At 40.1% G+C, this 16,333-nt stretch overlaps 1 protein-coding gene across 3 annotated transcripts in view; it reads left to right on the top strand.

The window, feature by feature from the left end:
* Positions 1-4,567: 4,567 nt before the first annotated feature.
* The window catches only part of disp1 (dispatched homolog 1 (Drosophila)), an 82,987-nt gene continuing 71,221 nt past the window's right edge, over positions 4,568-16,333 (top strand). For 2 of the 3 annotated variants that reach the window (XM_038726862.1, XM_038726860.1), the window contains exons 1-2: positions 4,568-4,744; positions 6,672-6,758. The gene's annotated coding sequence lies outside the window, so the exon portion shown is untranslated. Of the gene's footprint in view, positions 4,745-4,777; positions 4,947-6,671; positions 6,759-16,333 lie in introns of those variants that run through there. The other variant, XM_038726861.1, reaches the window with a different exon arrangement.

Raw genomic sequence — 16,333 nt, 5'->3', positions numbered from 1 at the left:
ATAACATATCAATCACAAATCATTAATTTGATCTAGCCTCAACAGACAGCACATAGGCCAACCTAAAGAACACACTGGTGCACATCGTTTCTGTAAAATTAACTGAATGATTAAATTGTGCAGAATCCAACCGTAGTACCATATGTAGCATGTCCACAGAGGTTTAATACAACCAAAGAAAAATATTAAAAATATATTAAAATATATTAAAAAATATTAAAAATATTAAAATTAGACCAGGCTTCTAATTGAGACCTGCATTTATCTGTCTACACCACACCAATTATTAGCATGTCTAATTGGGACTGGTCTTTTAATTGTAAGTTTTACGGTAGTTGTTGTATTCTAAAAGAAGGTAAAGGCAATTTATTCTTGAAATAAAGTGGAAAAGGTTACTAATTAAGTTGGTGGTGCAGTAGCCTATTCAGCCCAATGAGATGGATTAGGAGAATATGAAAACACACTATAAGAATACCATGATGACCCACACTCTCCAAGATGTAACTAACCAGCTACAATAGTCACAATGACATTAATTATACAATCCACACATATGGATGGATTGTTAATATATGAAACTAAGGAAAAAATAATAAATAATGGATATTAAAAATGTTGGATTGCCAACAGTGCAAAGCAGGCAACCAGACCCTCACCAGATCAATTTAGAGCAGGGGTTTTCAAAGTCTGAGACTATGTGCCTCCCCTCAAACATAGCTGGGAAAAAAGCACCCCCTAAATTCCTGGATACCAGTAGAATCATGAGTATGTTATTTGATCCCATAGACAGTCGAGCTATCCAAGATAACTTAATATTGCTGTTTGACATAGCTTCAGACTATAATATATAAATAACAGTCTGTCCTATGGCATTTATTAATTTCTGCCTCTGGGATAGTGGGAATGACAGTACACTTCCCCAAAACTACTGTATATGTATATTATAACTAATGTAATCCATCCATCCATCCATCCATCCATCCATCCATTGTCAATCGCAGGCGGCTGGAGCCAATCCCAAGCTGACATCGGGCATAATAACTAATGTAATAACTAATGTAATTTTTTCTGTTTACTGAGCCTCCCCTGAAAGTATTTGAAGCCCCCCTGGGGAGGTCCGCCTCCCACTTTGAAGATCTCTGTTTTAGAGGATTAATCCGGCCTTGGATATTAATAATCTTTTAGGTGTAAAGCAATATATGTAGCATCATCTCCCAAAGCAGTCACACCTAAGTTTTATAACTTATAACTTGTCATAACAAGGCTAAGATTAAGTTTCAAACCATGCAAACATACAGACCTATTTACATATTTTTAGTGCTTGGGAAGTTTCAGATGTGCAGAGGGCTGAGCTGTTTACTCAGCTGGTTCAGGAGGAAGAAGGTCAGCAATAAGGAGAAATTAAAAGAGGCTTAATTCTGGAGGGGAAATGGATCCAGGTGGCTAACTTAGCATGCGCATCAATTAGACATTTCGACTGAAAAACAGCCCATTTAAGGCAACCATTAATATTTTTTGCTGTGCTGTTTCTGCTTCATTTCAGCCCGCACCTGCTTTGCCTCTGCAGAGTTGCTGTAGTAATTCTGCTCATATCATTCTCTGTACACTCAAGAAAAGCAAGTATGGTGACACTATGTTGGGCATTTTGTCGTTTTATTTGTTAAGTTGCTGTTATGAGTTTAATTGTTTTTTTTAAAATGGCTTAGATTAATGCTTATTTTGAAACTAATGGTCAGAGCTAATAGGAAGAAGAACACGTTTAGAGTCACGTAAAATCCTGTGGATGGTAATTATTTAATGCATAGTTTTATCCACAGGTTTCACAGGGCAAAGCAAAAAAAAACAAAAAAGTGGTCTGCTCTCCTTTAACAAAAGTCAATGTGCTTTTGAAGAAGACAGATAATCTGCCACAGTGGAGGTGTTAAGCAGTCTGATGCATTTTGAAACATTTGTATTTGCACAATAGAATATGATGAATTTTAATGCGGTAAAAGCAGTTGTCTGTGACCTAACCATCATGAATTATGCATAATGGACTAGTAATGCTCGTATAAGGTGCTTATGATGCCATATTTACAGTGGGCTATATGAGGTACGATAGAGCTTTCAGTTAGAATGGAGCACCACAGTTTTGTAAATGAGGTGTAGATGCAGCTTTGCAGAGTCTGTGCAATTTACAGTCTGGTACTCATACTGCCCCCATGTGACAACTATTGTCCAAAATTGATTCTAGGAGAAAAAAATAGTTGTTTTATACTTGACAGTGTGTGTTGTTTGGTCTGTCTGGACTGATCCGAGCTACTTATTAAAGCTATCTTTTATGGATCTTAACAGTTGAATCCATATCAGTCAGTGTCGATATGGCTGCAAAGTTATATTCATTATAAGCCTAGAAATATATAAAACATGCATGCGTGTCTGTAAGTTCAGTGAAACAATAGTTGTGTGGAATTTTCTTTATATATTGTGCCTAATTTGGTTTTAATAGAACTACCTTGCAAACGCCATGAGTTAAAACAGTTTGAGATGGTAAGAGTATTGAGTATGTTAAACACACACACACACACACATCTTTGTTGTCCAAGTCCTGAGTCCAAAAAGTAGGTACTATCTTTTTCACAAGGATTCACAACACTGTACAGACCATCTGTACCAAAGTGGACTCGAAACTTTGTACTCTTGTTAAATGAATTAAAGTTTTGTGAAACAGAAAGTAGGAATACTGCAAATAAATTTCACCTATTAAGACGTCTAATTAATTGGACTTTTCTGCAATTTGGAACATTTGGATTCCTCCACAAGGAAAAGATACACTGTTACTTTGCTGTAGATTAGTTGAATGCTAAATTCTTATGGTTGTTCTGTCGGTGTCAAAATTATTGTTTTTATAACCGAATGTAATTGGTTTTGTCTTGGTCTTGGTATAACATATAAGCAGCTCTATGTTGCTGCAACTGAGCAGTAAATGTACTTTATGATAAACATGAGTTTCATCAGTTCGCAGGTTGAGACGAAGCAGATAGACGACTGCAATGTGCTGCTAAATACCTCCCAGCTTTTCCTAACGTCAAAGACAGTCAAATACATGTTTTCATAATGTTAATATAAAGCACACCTTTGTCTTTTCAAACACAGGTGTACCTCGTAAGATAAATAATTATGATGCATGCAAATCGGGTGTGCCAGTTTTAAGACTTTGGTATTATGCATGCAGTCACAGCTGGACTTGAGCCACCATTAATTAATGTTATTAGTTACACCTGTGCTTTTCCTACTCAGCCAAGTCAAAATGATCTACTCCTAAAACCTTTTCTTTTAAATCCTGGAAATGTGCGCCTGTAGCTGCCGTTACATGTGTTTGTATATGCTGTATAATCACATGTACTGTACAAATGCTTTATGGAGGTTGTAGTGTTCTTTTTGTATCACGCTTACTTATTTGTTTTCTTCTTTATGCATTAGACAACCCTTTTTAACACACTCACATTGTAATATTTGTAACTTCTGTAAAACTACTACTGTCCAAGATGGTGATCTCTATAACATTGTAATAGTTCAGACACAATCTGAGGCATCAGTTGTTTAAGCCAAAGAATCGAGCAGGCAGTGAAAGGGGAAGGGAAGTATTTTTGCATTGACCCAGCTACTCTGTCATCTAATGCATTTTGAACAGCAGAGGGAGACTACTACCTCATGAATGGCTTCTGTTCTGTTTTCAGAGTCATTTGGTTTTGCCAGTTCCCACCTCACCTAGCTGTTCTTCTTTTCTTCCATCTCCCTCCACCCTGTCCTCTCTGCTATTCATTTATTGTAGGCGGCAAACATCTTGTCAAGTGCATTACTACCATAACTGTGGTTATGGAGGAGTCGAATGACAAGAATATTTCTTGTAATTTATTTGTTTTTATCTTCTGACATTAATCCTTTCATACACATTTGAGCATCTACTTTACATTATCATTCAGTATGTTGCCCTTTTTTTCCCACGATAATGTATCAGTAGTCAGCTACTACAGAATCTGAATCTTTTTTTTATTGTCACCTGCCACCTGAATTATATATTTCTCTTTAGACATTTTCACCATAAATTGGAGCAGAAAATTTCTCCAGAATGCAGAAAATTGTGTTTAATGCTCAAATTTTTGTGTGTGTGTGGGGGGGGGGGGCCCATTCATTCTTACTGTGCCCATACTGTGCATCAACTTTTCAACGCATGTAATGCTCTTGCAAATAGGCTAGTTTACAACATAATCTATAAAAATGTGACATTAAGGAATATGGATTTTCTTTCATAAGCGTTTGAATTTGTTATGACTAATCAAGGCTATTTTGCATTTTCACATCTAACCTCAGATGTAAAGTTATCCCTTTGTCCTTATTTATTTTTATGTATACTTTTTTTTTTTTTTTTTTTTACAGATGTGTACAGGCCCCTTTATAGAACAAGACTACAGAAGACAGGCTTACAATTACGAGAAAAACTACTAATATAAAAATACTTCAGTCTAAGGTGCATTGTTTCCTCCTAGTGCCCTTTCAAGTTCCCTATATTTTCCCCAATGGTTTTCGAGTGCAAACAAGAACTCAGTGCGCAGCTGCCCACTCAACATGGTTTGATGCCTGGATAGTGGATACATCAGCATCCGGCAAAAAAAACTAAAGTAGAGGACCTGGAATACTTTTCTTATCGCCTATCAGTGCTCAGCCTGTTTTTTTTTTGCTTTCATGCCCAGTGGGTGCCCATGTGAGTATGCAGCTTGTGGGAGAAACCACAGAGAAGTCGCCGTTGTTTAGCCCCAGCTGTTTTGGTCAGCGAGGTTAGCTGGTAGTGGCTAGCAGCGCCAGTCTAGCTAACGTGAACTTAGCTAGCTTGGTGAGAGCACACACCAGCGCTGGATTGTTTTGGTGGCAAAATGAAGCTTAATGTCCAGAGTTTGGACCACTCGGTGAGGATGAGACGGCGTGTCTGAATGCGAGGTGCTTCAGGTCCGCAGAATGAAGCCCTGGTTGACGCTAGCTTGGCTGAAAAGGTCTACTGTGATTTGTCTTAACGTTAAGGCCGAAGCTGAAATGTTAACGTGACACAGGAGCGTGTTCCAGCCGACAACTAACATTAAAAAGCAACCCTTTGAATTTAATACACGTGCGAGCGTGTGGTTACTTTTAGCTGTTGCTGCGTTAACCTGCGGGAATTAAAAGTGTAACTAACATTCAAGTTTGTGTATCATTCGTTTGCTAAAATAGCATTTTAAGGCCAGTCGTATTCTACTTTCCAGTCATGAATGTCAAAACTATTATTGTGCAAAACATCCCTGTGTTCTGCCCTCCTGCTGTGTTTGGCTGTATTCCAAAAAAAATGTTAGCTGATAGAAAAATAGACCTTGGTCCAGCTCGCCGTTTTGAAGAGAAGTTGCTCAACTCCTTTATTTGAACACCTGCTTGTGGGAGTTGTGTTTGCAGGGAAGGGAAGTCCAGTTCCAGGGTCAATCAGCTCTGTCTGACTTACTGCAATTATCTGTGTGATTCAGAAGATGGAACTTCTTAGCTTCTCAATCTATAACAGTCTAATTGGTCCAATACTTTTTAAGTGTGATTTCTTATTGTCTTATCTGTCTCTAGAAGAAAATAGCTATGGTGCCAAATGTTCTGTTGTGGGTTTCCAGTAGATCCAGTATATAACAATCAGGTATTCCAAGGCTTCTAGAGACACTGCAAATAGTGAAGTCAGTATTTGTGGTCAAAACACTGACCTCTTTGAATCTGATATCGAAGTTCCATTACCTTTTTATCAAGTGAAAATGAACCTTTAACTTTCACTTTTTAACGTGCCACCAAACAAATCCCTATCCCAAATCAAGGTTAACTGAAGTAGACAGTCGAGGTCACTTCCAGATTTTACTTAAAGCAGGAGCAAATGCTTATTTATAGAAAAAGTATATACGTCTTTTAAACTGTGTGCGTTTGGACTGGCTACTAAGCGCCGCGTCAGTAGGTTGTTGTGAAAGTGTTTCTCTCACGAGCATTAGCAAACTAATCCTCTTCTTATAGCTTCTCAACGTCATATGAACGTGACCAGCAGCTCTCGAGCCAGATTACTTTTTAGAAACAGTGGAAAGTGAAAGGGGAAGAGCATGGGGTCAGTGGTTTGGCCTGAGGGAGAATATGCGGCAATAATGCTGAAACTGTTGGGGACTGTCCTCAGGTTAGGAGTGTCTTGTCCGAACCACAGCGAGAACCCCATTCACCCCCACAGTCTCGCTTAACCCACAAGATGCTTGCTGTTATTTGCTTTTCAGAGACTTTGGGACAGAGAGAAGCCTTCCGTCTATGTTGAGCTTCAGAGACTGTTCTTTAAATTATGTTAGACTTTGCAAGTCTTTTGTCAGCCAACATTATCGTTACTATATCTCCTCGTGTTTGGCCTTATATTTGCCAGATAGCATTATCTTATCACACAGGATATCAGTAAGCATTGGCATTGATGGGGTTTTGCTAATTTTACATTTTCCAGACAGATCAGTATGAAAGTAAAGGGAAATATTGTCCTGTATCCTTCCCAGTTCATCGGTAAAAATGCTAGTGTGACTCCAGCCCAAGCCTAGATAGACTCACGTGCAAGGAAATTTTGCTCAGTGTTTTGCAGTGATTTGTCATTGCTTTTGTCTTATCAGAGTTTCCTGGAGGCTGCCAGGTGAGATCATCGTATCGCTGCCAGGAACAAGGAAACACGAACACAAAGCTCATCCGAAGAATTTACAGTAAGTATCTGGAACATGTTCAACATCTTTCAAACCCCAATCGTCTAAACTGTTTTATGGCTGAGAGATGTGTTTAGTCAAAGTTTTTAGTAATTGTTTTTTTTCATCATCCCATGCATATGTACTGTCCTCCCTGAAGATGGGCTTTCCTCTCTCTCCGTTAGTCATGTATAATTCAGAAAGGACCACTAGGGGGAAGTAGTATGCTTGCTATTCCCCAACATCAGCCCAGTAGTCCATGCTGTACAGAGACTTTCCTGTGGGACATCCTGTTGTGATTTCATGTTTTGTGTGTAGAAAGCATGTGGACTGAACAAAAGTTAGACATAATCTTAAAGGCAAATATGCATGTGAATGTGTTTTTTATGCATTTGATTTAATATATGTGATGCCCATATAAGCTATCTAAACGCCGTTGTGCATGGCATTGTTACGTTTTAAACGTCATACTAATAGTAACGATAGCTATGAGTCCTTTCCATTTTGTGAACACAGAAAAGAAAAGTAGCTGGGATTATAAGGCACCACCCATTATGGGGTGGCACCAATATACCATCAGCAATTATTAGGGCTGGACGATACGGCCAAAAGTGTTATCACAATAAAATGTTTCATATCTTTTGATATCAATAATTATCACAATAAGTATCAAATTTTTATTTCTTTCAAGTTTAAAGGCTGATTTTTACTCCTGAGAGAAAGTTGAAGAAACCTGCTGGTTAATTGTGGTTTAAACTCTTCTTTATGGTCAACACTTGATGCCAAACAGTGGATCACTTCACAAAGCTGAGGTAGAACATTCAAAAACAATTACGATAAAATCTTTGTCAACAAATATGCATGAGTAAAATTAAGTCAAAGCTTTTTTCAGTCCTTTTTCCTCAACAAAATAACACTTAAAAATAAAATTTAAAAAACAATAAAAAAGTCCTAATTCGTGTATGATTTAAGTGAATAAAATCAAACATTTTTTGAATATTTATTGAACATTTGTTATATTGTTGTTGTTATTGTGTGTGTGCTTTTATACTGCAGTTACAGCACCATGTCTGCCTCATGGTACTTTTCTCTAAAATAGCTCAGTTGTTGCCTCAGAAAATGTGCAGAAGCCCATTATGTGTTAAATGAACTGAGTACTAACAGATGATGTTTTGGGGCTGAAACCTCCCGTTGAATGGACTTGTTCAGTCTTTTATCCTTCAGGGAAGTGTTATTACATTTATATCAATGGTTTGTTTAGCAAACTGTAGTAGTGAAACCCCAATGCTGTTCAAGAAAATGGTTCAGTTATTTCTGTAAAAATGGACTATTTGTGATTTGTTCCTTTTTTTAAAAAAAAAAAAAAAAAAAAAAAAAGAAACGCATAAGGAACTGGAGCCTGTTCTCAGAGCATTTATCTGTTTGATTTCTGCAATTTAAAGAGAAACTGCAATCAAGAACAGAGCCAAGCCTGGCCTACTGATTTCTACAGATAAATGGGTCCCACTCCAAAATCTGCTTCTTTAAGTGTGCCATGGTGAACACATTCATTTACTTTGAACTCCGTTATCTTTTCACTTTCCTCCCTCCCTGTCAACGGTCACCATTTCTGTCTGCTTGTTATATCGATACCCCCCCCCCTCCCCAAATCCTGGATCCTTCCACCCTGGCCTGCCAGCCCTTATGAACAACTGGCTCAGACAGCTGGCTTTGACAGCTGCTTGCCATCTCATTTTTGGCGTGTCTCCATCTGGGCAAGTTTTTCCACAGCGTTGTCTTGTTTTAAGCAAGCCTTTCTGTTTCTAAATTGGTCTTTATGCTATCTTTGTGTTACCATTCAGCAAAAAGTACACTGAAAGCAAAACCAGAGTTTTCTGGATTTCATTCAATCATTTACGATTGCTCTTCTAGCCCTGATTTGTCTGCGACTGTCAGTAGAATACATTCTGTTTAGAAAAAGCTGTCCTTTTGTCTTTGGATTTTTCATACAACAGTAAACAATTTTTTTTTATCGGCCATCAACATCTGTTGTCTTAGTATTGTTTCTTTGTTTTCATTTGCTCTATTTACCACCATTACCTTCTGCTGACGACACCGGTGTTCATCTCCTGAGAATGACTCCCATGTGTCATCTGCGCTAATAGCCTGGTCTGAATCGTCTTTTGTCTATGTGCTGATAAAACGCTGTGATCTTTCAAGATTGTAACCGTTGGCATGAGGAAAATATTCCCAGAGCAATGGCAGTAAAGGAAAGTGAGGTAATCCACGAACAGTTGGTAAAAGAGGCAATAAATGTTAGACCTGTCTGAAAAGCTTAACCTATCTGCACCTGTAGGCTGCTCACAGGACATCAGATATTATATCAACGACCTGATGGAGGAAAATGAAAAGAGTGTAACCTTATTGTAAAAAGTCATGTGACTTTTAATTTTAATTTACTAGGTAGGTGGGAAGGCTTCAAATTGAAGTTGTAGTTGAGTGATTGAGCCATCAAATGACCTGCTGACCTTTTGTCCTGTTGCTGATGTGCAGTTGTTAGGATGTAATTTATATAGCCTCACTATGATCTGTATCCCCTGCTTTTTCAAAAGCAAAGGGGGCAAAGGGGGTAATCGGGTCAGGAGCTGGTTTCCTCCAGAGGCATGACTTGCTCACTTGCTGTCTATAATTCAAACTGTTGCACTGCATTCTTTGATGTTGAGCTGAAGGATGGAGACACTGGTGGATCTTGTGGACGCCCGTGGCACCAGCATGCCTAATCTCTGTCTGTCTTTGTACAGACTTCAAACTGCTGCACAGTATGGATTTGTGTCTTTTGGTGCTGACAGGCCGGCTGGCCGGATCCACTGAAGATTTCTGAGAGGGAGATGTTCTCCCAGCTCTGAGGAGACAAAGCCTTTTACTATCAGGCCTGTCAGGGACATGGATTTAGATCAGCCTGAGATAAATATATTGCTTTCAGTGGGGCTGAAATCCAACCTGGGACTCTGAGAAGTCTTTCCATGGGAGAACAGTCTAACTAGTCTGTGAGAAGATCCTTCAGAATTGGCTGTCCAGATTTTAAACCTGCAAATAACTTGGGAGGAGCAGAAACACCTTGTGACCTCAGCATTGGCATATTTTATCATCACATTTTAAGTTGAATTTGTTAGCAAACCATTGTTTATTTAAATTTCTGGCCACCTGCCGAACCTAACATATACATAATATACAACCAAGTCCTGGGGGAAATATCCATTTTCTTTACTTATGAAATGCTCCACTATGTTCACCAGCTGTCCGCTAGTTGGTGCTGAGCAGTTAGAGTACAGGGTTTTGTAAAAAATAACATTTGCATCGTTAGTTTAAATTAATTTTCTCAATATTGTGTACAGGCTTTGGTTGGCTGATAAATTAAGATGGAATATTTAATGATGACATTTAAACTTGTGCGGTATTTAAACTGCCAAACTAAACTAGTTTGAAATAATATTGTAGTGAAATACACTGGTTGAGAGTTTCCCTGAATCAGGCAGCTTCACAATTAATGTTGCATCCCTCTTTTAACAATCATTAATTAGTCAAAGGCTAGAGAAGAGTTACAAGAACAGAGGTCTGAATCTGGAACCCTTTCAATCTGAACCTCATGTACGATTAGATGAAGGAAGCATAGTTTCTTAGTACCAAGAAACATTGAACAAGCTGAACTCGCATTCAGCTTGTAAAGCTTGTGAAACAGCACCTGACCTGCACAGCATTTGACCTGCAAATGACTTAAGTTACAATATAATACATCCAGATTAATGGCCTCTAAACTTAATTAAAAAAAGAAGGGAAGAGAGTAGTCTTGGAAGGCCCGTTTTATAAATAGCTGCACCTTGTGTCTCCTTGCATGTCACATGCTTCCTCAACCCCAGGAAGAGAAGAATGTTTTAGTCCGTCGCAGCTATAAGTGGATGGTTTTTGTATCTCAATCACTAGATAACTTTCTAAAATTGTTTGGACTCCTGACTACTGATGTTAGATTTATCTACCAACTTCATCCAGTACACATTCGCTCACATGCATACAGTGTAGTTTAGAGGAAATTCAGCATACAGGCAGCAGCTGCCATACCAAACATATTGTATCCCCCCTTATAAGAACAATTATACTCTGAACAGAAAAAGAGCCGTCCTTTTTCTTTAGTCCTTTTTTCCTCCTTTCCAGTCCTCAATTATCCATTAAAACACATTTTTTAGTCATGCAAGCATCATGGCTCTCGAGATGGCATTGTCGGTCTGTTGGTTGGTCTGTTTTTCAGTTCTCGTGCCTCTTTATCCGGACTGATCTATCGCCATCATCATCAGGTCAAATTTGTCAGATACTTTGGTTTATGACCAAATATCTGCTAAACTGACTTTCTTGCCCATCAGCCTCAGCTGTACTTTGTGTTAAGTGCCACTCGGCAAATGTTAACATGCTTACATGTTAAACAGAGACTGCAAATGTACTAAACATTTCACCTGCTGAAGATGAACGTGTTAGCTTTGTCATTGTAAGCGTGTTAGCTTGCCAACGTCAGCACTCAGCTCAAAGCACCGCTGTTAAGTACAGAGCTGCTTGCATGACTTTTGACTCTTGGTCTTGTTTGGGCGCTTCTTCCTGTTCCTGAGATATTTTGATGATCTCTTTGACAGGAACATTTTAAAGTGAAGAAGTGTACAGGCTAATACTTAATGCTCAACTGGGATCCTCCTAATAACTTGTTGATTACACGCCTACTTTGGGTCTAGCTGGACTTGTAGCTGAGCATGTGGATGATCGCAGCTGGCAAACTTGAGCTTCAGCCGACAGAGGCATGGATGGACCCATTATGGCATCTTGCAGACCATCCATCACATCAACACCTATCTCAGTGTTTTTATATACCTCATAATTGAAAGCAGGCTGCCCGATAGGCCCTTTTCCCTTTTGGTTCCCGGGCATTAGATAAAAGAAATCGATGCCGCCTGCGGCTCCATAACAAGCGTATGTGAAATATTACAGGCTCAGGCCACTACACTCTGCTTTCAGCTATTTGACCTGGAGAGGGCCCTGTGTGGGAAGAAGTGCTCTGAGAAATAACCTCTGAGTATTTTGCATCACGTGGGCCTAGAGCCGTGCCATATCGCTGCCTGCACCACAGCTGTCACTGTTTTTATATTTGTTATACTGACGGATGCTGAAAAGGAACAGGTGTTGTGAATTAGTGCCACTATTTTATTCCATCCCCTCTGAAAAAGAGTGGACTGTGGTCAATAGAGTTGTCAGAGTGTATCATTGTCATATATATCAATCTGACTTTTATACCGAGCTTTGCTACCCTCCCAGCTTTCCACAGAGGAAAAGGAAGAGGCGCACAAAGGGAAAATGAGTTCATGAGCTTCAGGTGAACTGACCTCAACGACAGATCAGAAACATGGTATGGTTTTGAACATCTGCCCTGCTCTGTAAGTTCTGTTGGTCTGTATTGAGTTTGGTTTTGAGATTTATGTACAATATTTTTGTCAGAATGAATATTTTTCCACAACTCTGATTAGTTTTTGAATGTTCCCTACTCTTAAACTGCTGTTCTTCCTTTCTGCATTGCAGTGCTTAGCCTATTTGTTGTTGCAGCAATAAAATTAAATAGTGATTTGAACTGCACATAAACCAGCTGTCCAAATTGCAGCCTACCTGAGTTTATGATTTTTAGGTCTAGGACTTGTGCTTTCCTAACCTGCTGCCAGTAGCTTAACCAAATAGATATTTTGTCACGGGCCTTCACTCGCGTATCAGCTTATACAGTATATTCTGGTTCATATTTTATGCCTTGATTTTCCGGGTCACACGTTTTTAATCCCTTGCCATGCCTTGGCCTGCAGAACACCGTTTGGCTTCCCTCACCTCATCAGTCTTTGTTTGTGTGTGTGTGCGATACGGAGAGTGAGGGTTTAGGCGAGTGGGTTGCTTCACTGCGTTTTTCCTTGGTTGTTTAGCTTTTCACACAAATCCCCACAGACAGGGCCATGGGTCCCCCCACAGAGAACAGCCTCATTAGGATTTGTTGCACAAACCAGTGAATGTTGACTAGCTGAGGGAGCAACGAGGCCTTCCCTCCCAGGGGTACATGTTCCTTGCTGCGGCCTGACCCTGGAGCTCTAGGCCTTGTCGAATCATATTTGGCTCATTTGCCTTCCAGTCAGGGGCTCAGTTTCCCCTGGACCAACCATTCTTCCTCACTGAGGTCTGTACACAAAACTGAGCTTAAAGTTTTAATAAATGGACAGCTTGTTGTGGCAACATACTGTAGAGGGCTGATGTTGCCATCACGAGGTAGGGAGTTCACACCCTGTACTAGGGTGCTAATTTAGTGAATGAAGGCTCAGAGAGCAAACAGCACTCAAGCACACTATGCGCTGTGTGCAGAGTCAAGTGGCATACTTTGGGTATTTATGCGGCTGTAGGTGTACTGTGCACCTGGTATGCACATTGAAACAGGGAGGGATTAGGAAGAACCTTTTATCGTTCATTATTAGTAGGAATGCTACAAGGAGGTAGTAATTATGGCCACATCACATTGACTCATCTGATCATGTTCAAAAGTTGTTTCGCTCCTCAGACCTTCATCGGGTGCAATTCAGTTTAGTTTTTTTTTTTGTTGTTGTTTTATCCACCGCACCTTTCAGCGATTTTATCGTGACTATGGTGTTATATTTTTGGACATATTGTAAGTTTTGATGGTGACCACATTGTATGTTTGTAATGATTACTATACCAGGAATCGCAGCAATCCATACAATAGCAGCATGTGCAGTTTTATTTAACATTGTATCACAGCAAATTAAAGTCAAACTAAAAAGTAGTTTCTTGTTGTTTTCCTGTTGGTCTTTGTGTTTAGCCTGCTAGTGGCATTGCTCTGGGGATGGCGATGTTGGTCGATGGGGTGGTGAAATAGTTTTTGTCCAGATTAATTCTAATAGCTTTGGTGATCCGCTTACTTGTCCTCCGGCACCATCAGCAGGTCAAAGTTTTCATTTATCCTGTGAAATATACCAATATACCATATTTTTATATTTATATATGTAAATGTCTGGCACCTAGTCACCAAAGCAAAGTCCTTGTATGTTGAAAAACTACTTGGCAGTTATCCTGTTTCTGACTCCTAGACTATTTATCTTGATGACTCTGCTGACCTTTACTCCAGTGCCACAGTGGGATTGACATTTGTGATTTTGAATAAAATGTCTTGACAATTACTGGATAGACTGCCGTGAACTTTGGGACAGATTTTCCCCTTGGGATAAATTGTAAAACATTTGGTGATCCTTTGAGTTTTCATCTAGAGTTTTCAATACTTTGCTTTATACTCAAAGCGCTTCACAGTGAAGTGGGGGGGACTTGCCTCAACCACCGCCAATGTGTAGCACCCACCTGGGTGATGCACAGCAGCCATTTAGCGCCAGAACGCTCACCACACATCAGCTTGAGGCAGAGAGGGAGGGAAACATTGAGCCAATGCTGCGTTCCGTTTACCTCGGAAGTCGGATGTGGGAATGACATCACACCCGAGTTGACGGCGTTCCAGTTAACAAGTCGGAAAACCTCGCTCGGCCAGCTGTTTGTTTACAACTAGCAAGGTTAGCTATTGATACTGGTTGATTAATAAAAAACGCATTGTGCGGTATTTACTCACACTAAACACTGTAGCAACACGGCCACAGACAGCTGTTGGACAGCACTTTGTCTACGAACATTTCTATGAGTCACAAGTACACAGACGTGCTAATAAACAGTATAAACTACAGCTTTCACTAACTGTTGATACCCCGACAGCCATCATGGATCACGAAGTCGGGGTAGTGCGGTTCTCCCGACTTCCCAAGTCGGGATTACTACTTAAAGGGGCATTCCCTTTGAAATTCCAAAGTGCACCACAATTACTATGGGGAATGATTAGATGGTCAGATGGTGAAAGCCAGGTTGGGAATTTTGCCATCGCACAGGGGAACATCCTACTCTTTGCGACAAGTGCCATGGGATCTTTAATGACCACAATAAGTCAGGACCTCGGTTTAACGTCTAACCCGAAGGATGGCAGCTCCTACAGCGCAGTGTCCCCATCACTGCACTGGGATCTTATTAGTAGGACCAGAGGGAAGACTGCCCCCTACTGGCCCACCAACACCACCCAGGAGGTTTCCCATCCAGGTACTGGCGAAGCCCAAACCTCCTTAGCTTTGGTCAATCAGCAGTAGCAGGGTTTACATAGGTATGGCTGCTGGCAAAATGACCAAATATTATGACCAAATACCTGTGGAATTAATGACATTCCCATCAGCCTCAGCGGTACTTTGTGTCAAATGGGAATTAGGAAATGTTAACGTGCATGCAACAGTATGCCTGCAGAATCAGCATGTAACATTGTCATGTTAGCAAAGTCTTTTTTTTAGAAATGGTTTGAGCTTTGTGACATGGTGCATTATCCTGCTGGAAGTAGCAATTAGAAAATGGGTACACTGAACATAAAGGGATGGGCATGGTCAGCAACAAGACTCAGGTAGGCTGTCGCGTTGAAACCATGCTGGATTTGGAACTAAGGGGCCAAAAATGTGCCAAGAAAATTTGAACAGGTGTACCTAATAATGAAGTTGCTGGTGAGTGTATAACTATATTAATACATGAAAATGTTCACAAGCGCATATTTAACTTTTTTTAATATTAAAGCATTAGGAAAAATGGTTCAAAGCTACATTCTGCATTGTACCTTTACAGGGTTACATTGCCAACTCGCAAGGCACGTGCATATTGTGCCAGTGTAAGACAAAGGTAAAGCTATTCAATTACTTAGACAAGCCACCCAATCTACTTTTATAGGGCATAATGTTTATCACTTCCTCTAACCATTGTAGCCTGATGTAATATCTTTGTCATTCATGTTTGGCATTGACAGTGAGGGATCTGAGCGAAAGGGTTGGATAGTTAATGAATTGACAGACTGTAGTTCTTCTGGGCAGTGTAGATGGACAGTGTCACCTTCATCTTGAATTAGCAAATGGACAAAAACAAAAGCTAGACGCAGAAGGTTACCACAAAAACCAACATAATGGAGGGGGAAAGAATCAGTTGTCATTAATTGTCCAACGAAAGTTGAGGTCAAGGGCGACTGGACTTGGTTGAAGATACTAGAAGACGTTACGTCCCTCATCCAAGGGACTTCTTCAGTTCTAGTATCTTCGACCAAGTCCGGTTGCCCTTGACCTCAACCTTCGTTGGATAACTATGACCTGGATGACTGAGAACCCTAGATGTGAGTGTGTCATGCATAATGAAAGCACAATGGAACAGAGAACTTTATTGTTTGCGTACTGTTGAATCATTCCCATCTCTGCAAGCTCTGTTCTGTTTTTCTGTCCCTTTTTTGTCTCACTTTGACTCCCACCACCTTCCTGTTTCTCACAATCCAGAGAGCATGTAGTAAAGGTGCTCTGAGGTATTGCTCTCTTTCAGCCTATGTGCTGAACGGTTGAAAGAGCTCGTCTGCATGGAAACTGGTGCAAGCCAATGTTTAGTAAAGCTGGACATGTGGAATATGTAACTCGCCAGTCTCATGGGCT

Source organism: Micropterus salmoides, unplaced genomic scaffold (genome assembly GCF_014851395.1).
Source record: "Micropterus salmoides isolate LMB-PRFRI ecotype aquatic unplaced genomic scaffold, ASM1485139v1 Ms_hic_scaffold_18, whole genome shotgun sequence".
In the NCBI taxonomy this organism is placed as follows: Eukaryota; Metazoa; Chordata; class Actinopteri; order Centrarchiformes; family Centrarchidae; genus Micropterus; species Micropterus salmoides.
The sequence above is the reverse complement of the archived record's forward strand: the minus strand, read 5'-3'. Positions and strand labels throughout refer to the sequence as shown.